General features: G+C 46.6%; 1 long non-coding RNA gene across 1 annotated transcript; it reads right to left on the reverse strand.

Moving 5' to 3' along the window:
* Positions 1-2,720: 2,720 nt before the first annotated feature.
* Positions 2,721-4,752, reverse strand: LOC148001466 (uncharacterized). The gene is made up of 3 exons (XR_015637730.1): positions 4,606-4,752; positions 3,856-3,924; positions 2,721-3,496 (listed from the first exon to the last, which is right to left on the reverse strand). It is a non-coding gene; the product is annotated as an uncharacterized LOC148001466 (long non-coding RNA).
* Positions 4,753-5,296: the final 544 nt, after the last annotated feature.

The following is a 5,296-nucleotide window of genomic DNA, read 5'->3' on the forward strand; positions in this document are numbered from 1 at the left end:
GATGGGAGAGTAACAGTGTGATTAATAGCCCTTATTAAATGGGAAGTCTTCATTTCCTACACTGATCTCTGACACAAATGCTCAGCAAATTACATCTGAAGTATACATCATAAAGACGAGAACCTACTTAATTAATTTTGATGAAATTATCTCAGAGATTCACAGAGATGTATGTACAAGTATATTCTTCCCCAAGTGGCCTAGAAATTCTAACGATTTAGAAAGACTTGTGCTGTTGGGATCTTTAAAAGTTCCTTACAAAGAGTGTGCGTTTTTTTTTTTTTAATCGATGTGGCAAAAGTATTTTTACTTCCTTGAAAAAATATCTACCACTAAGTAAGCAAAAAAAAAAAAAAGGAAAAAACTAAAGCAATGTAACAGAATTTTGCTTATGCTTTTAAAATTGATATGGATGGATATTGATATCACATGGAAATAAATGTGAGAAGGCAAAAGCCAGGTAGTGAAAACAGTTATGGTGGGCTTGTGGGTAGACTGAATTTGTTTTAGCTCCTGTTTGTACTACCTCCAAGCTGTGGCCTATCGTCTTAGAACAGAAAGAGGTAGCCCAGTGTCAAAGCAAAGGAGAACGGACTCATGAGTTAGGTGACCCCCAAAAGCAGAATGCTCAGGAGACAGCTAGGAATCTGTACCCACATGAGGTGCTGACGGATCTGTTGGTTGAGTAAACGGCCCTTCATAGCATCACCTGAGCGGGTTTTTTAACCCTGCCCCCTGCCGTGGTCCTCTGGTGCGTGCATCTCTGTGCATGTGTGTCTGTGTGTCATTTTCTATCCACCGTGTGCCCCTTTCTTCCAAACAGTCAGCACTTGATGATGTTTGTCAAAGAAACTATGAGAGAGGTTCTGAGGCAGAGCCAAGATCTGAGAAAGACTGTGGTTCCTACTGTTCCTTCTCGGGCGGCACAATGTTTCACCTGCTTCATCCACATGTGGGCCAGAGCCCAAGCAGGGCCTGGAAATCTGCTCTCAGTAGCTCTCCGCACCTTCTGCCAAGGCAGTCGGAGGGGGTGGGAAGGAAGAGGTCTTTGACTTAGCTAGGGAAGGCATTGAGACAGTGGGTGTTCCTGAGACAAATGGAAAGAATTTTCCAAGATCTGTAACATGGCGCTACCTTTTATCCCAGAACACGCCAGGATGCAACCTTGCCTCTATTTAGCCTAGAGAGCGAGGGCGTGGAGTTGATGTTGATCGGATTAGATAAAGTCTAAAGAGCTAGGAACCAAGTACCGGGAAGTGAACGTCCTTTTCCAAGGAATCTGGGGAAGGAACACATGTCTTCAGCCCAAAGGCTTGCATGCAATCTCCAAAGAGAGGGGTTCTTAAAAGAATCTCGGCAGAGAAAAAGAACTGTCTGTTTCCACTTCCCATGAGACTTTCTGGTCAGCAACAAGATGGAGGCCAAAGAAGGAGCCGGCCCAGGAAGGCCCAATGGGACTTCCGCTTCCAACACGCTACCGTTCCCAGCTGTACCCGGCTTGGCCTTGAGTGGTAGCACTTTATAAAAGGCCTTAGGAAAGGCCACAACACTTCCTCTTCTCGAAGCCCTCCAGTAAGCCGGAACTAATTCTTATGACAAATTACAAAACCGCTAGCGAAGACTATGACAGCGCTAACTCCACACACATTGGGAGGCCCCACAGGATGCCTGTGACCCAGCCCGCTACTCAGCCCGCTCTCCCGGCAGATCCCAAAGCCAACAAGGAAGCTGCAAAGGCCAGGTCTTCCCTGACACAGCAGAACGTCCCTACAGCTGGTTCTGTGCATTGGATGAACAAAGAACTTCATTCCTTTAAATCAGAAGGATGAGACTTGGCCTCATGAGGTTTATCCATGCCTCTAAATCAGAAACGAGGTGGGGAGAGAGAGGATCAGAGTAGTAGAGAGAGAATCAGAGGTTAAACTGGTGCCTTCAAAGCTGAGACATGAGCGTGTGCAGTGTGGGGGTAGCACCCAGCCGCCACACAGCTCCCTGAAAGAGCTATAAGGTGTGTTTTGCTAACTGACGAGCCTTGGGAGGGTTGAGGGTAAAGGGACTAGAAGGCTAAAAGAGTTCACGTCACCCCCTGGAAGCAACCTTCTCATCAGCCTGCGCATGGCTAGAGATCATTTGACAACACCGTCTGTACACATGGCAGAATATATCAGGTGTGGTTCCTGAACCTGGATACCTCAGGGGACTCCAGAAGGGACAGAGACTCCAAAGAGTATCCTGAAGGCCCACAGAACAACGGGCACCTTAGAGCTGAGCCATTAGCCTTAATAAGCTTTGTCTCCTGTCTTCTGATAGGCAAGTCATGGGACACATAGTAGAACTCTTAGGAGAGCTCTCCTGCTAGCACCACAGGGTCAGCCTAAGTTTAAACTAGACAGTGTTTGGAAGTGATCTGTAAACTACCAAAGAGTCCATAGCTAGGCAGGGCTTCCCAGTTCCCTTTCTCTCTTAACATAATGTCAACAACCACAGCTCTTTGGCACACAAATCCTAAAGCCTTTGTTTGGTAGGCTTACTTCGAAAGCATCTTCAGATCTATAGGGGAGCATTACCTTCCGAGAGCCCTCAGAGTGTTTCTAAGGGATTGTCAGGATCCTATGTAAACTGCAGATTTATCCAGTCTGTCTTTGGAGTAGTGCTCCTTTGCTGGCCTTAGTCCATCAGCCTACCCGCAGACACTTGAAGTCGACGCTCAAAATTCATCTCCCTCATTAGAACCTTTAATCGTCATTAAGAGACGGACAGAGAGAGAGATGACAGAAATCTGCACTCCTCCCAGACTCTAAGAGCCCCTAGGACAGTGACCAGATATTACATGCTACTGTAACCTTTAACAAACAACAGTGTTTGAACCTGAATTAAGGTGCTCGGTATTTATTAGCAAATCTGAGAAGTTTTTGATGCAACTTTATTTTGAGCGATCTAAAGACAGAAGTCAGGATCTTTATTGTAGGGAGCGGCGCGGCAGCTGTATGATAATGAGGTGAATCTGGCGCCCTCCTAACAACAGTACTGAGCATGCGTGGAGTTTTGCACCTGACGTCAGCCTGCCTGGGGTGGTACTATGCTAAATGGGAGTTCATGCTGCGCCAATCTCTGGAGGACAAGTAGCTGGGATGGCAGTGGGGTGACTCGTGCCCCACCAATCCCTGAAAGAAGATTAGCATACTGTTGTGTATATAAGCCGAGGCGGTAACACTTAAAGCTGTAACACTTGGAGCTGTAACACTTAGGGCTGGCTGCCGCCGCCTCCCTGTATCAACAAAGAAGGTGTCCTGCAGTAAAGGCTGTTGAGAAGAATCCAACCGTGTTGCGTCTTCCTTGCCGGACGAGGTGGGCGCGACACTTTATGACCAGGAGAAAATCTTTTCTGTGGTCATTTTAAACCCAGGATCATTGCTTTCCCCAGTTTTGCCCTCTCTGGGGTCTATGGAGTCGCCAGACTTCAGCCTTAAGAGCTTGCTGTGTTGTTTTTAAATGCCTACAGTGCAGAAAGATGGCTCAGTCAGTAATGTGCATGCTATGCAAGCATGAGGGTAAGAGACCTGCACCCAGAAGCCTAGCCATAGGCAGGCAGAGACAGGAGGACCCCCGGCACTCACTGCCTAGATAGCCTGGCCGAATCAGTAAGTTTCGGCTTCAAAGAGAAACCCTGTCTCAGAAAATAAAGCAACTGAGGAAAACATCCTGTATGGACCTCTGGCCTCAGTACGCATGCACATGCACATACATGTACATGTACCAACATAGACATGTATACATACACATGCATACACCCTCCCCACACAGAAATATCAGAAATTACTAACTTATGAAGAGAAAAGATGGATTCAGGCTCACCATTTTAGGAATGCAAGTCTGTGATTTACTGAGTCCATTTCTTTGAGGCCTGTGGCAAGGAAAGGAAGCCTAGAGTGACAAAGCAAAAGTCCTCACCTTGTGGTAAAGTAAAGGCAGAATGAGAAGTTGTCATCAGGCCCTTCAGGATGCTCCCTCAATGACCTCCATACCTCCTACTAGGCCCCATAGAGCCTCCCTGGGAACCAAGTCATTGGAGGACATTGAAGACCCAAACTATAGCATACTGCATAGTTCATCATTGAAGGGAAGTCAACAGAGGAGCTCAAGTAGGGCAGGACCCTGGAGGAACCAGTGCAGAGGCCATGGAGGATGCTGCTTACTAGATTGATCTCCATGGTTTACTGAGCCCGTTTTCTTTTTTCTGTTAATTTATTTATTCACTTTGCATCCCAATCCTCCCAGTCCTCCCTCATATGGCCCCTCCCCCAAGCCCTCTGTCCTTCACCTCTGAGAGGGGACAAGTCTCTCCTTGGGTACCAACCCACTCTGGCACCTCAAAGTCACTGAAGGACTAGGCACATTCTTCCCCACTGAGGCCAGACAAGGTAGCTCAGTTAGAGGAACAGGATCGACGTGTGTGCCGCACAGTCAGGGCAAGCCCCCACTTCAGTTTTGCCTATTTCGTGGCATGACTGAAACCCTCCCTTTTGCCCTTAGACATGTCTAGCTCTAGAGAAAACATCGAATTGTTGTTCTGCACATAAACTATCTTATGCTCTGTAAGCTCACCTAATGTTCTCAAGGATGCAGTCCCACCATGGGCGTCTTATGGCGTGCACGTGAGAGGAAGCATATTATAATAGTAAGAAAATGAGGAGAACAAAACCCGGAGTGGCACACTCTGTTTTCACCTGGCCTCTGCTGGCTTCCCCGCCTAGTCAGCATAACACATTCTTCACACTCTAAAGCTCACTTCAGAGAAGCACGGCCTCTGAGCCGCAGCCAAGCTCTGCCCTGGACACACAAGAGCAGTGTGTGGGGCTGAAAAGCACAGCTCACACGTCAGTACTTGCCGGACCTTCCCAAGAACAGGACCGGTCCCTTCAGACAGGCCAGTTTTTCTTTCCAAAAGCAAAGCAGCTATAATCCAATTAAAAACAATTAAAAGAAAAAAACAACTTTACTGTAGCTGGGAAAGCAGGAATAGTTAGGAAGTCAAGAAATTTCTGGCTACAAATGAATTGCTACTCTATAAATAAATTACTTTAGTTATATATAAACTAATAAACCACCACTCTATAAATAAAAAGCCTTGAATTCCGAACTTGTAATTGGGCAGATAGAAAGCTTCGAGAAGGTCCGCTGTTAACAAAGTGATAGAAAGAACTGAAGACAAAGGGTTTTCAAGAAACCAAGAAGATTCCACAGAATAGACACAAAGGTGACCTTGGGTATAGATAGATAGATGGCCGGAGATACC

This window comes from Rattus norvegicus, chromosome 14, assembly GCF_021556685.1.
Source record: "Rattus norvegicus strain SHRSP/BbbUtx chromosome 14, alternate assembly SHRSP_T2T, whole genome shotgun sequence".
Classification (NCBI taxonomy): domain Eukaryota; kingdom Metazoa; phylum Chordata; class Mammalia; order Rodentia; family Muridae; genus Rattus; species Rattus norvegicus.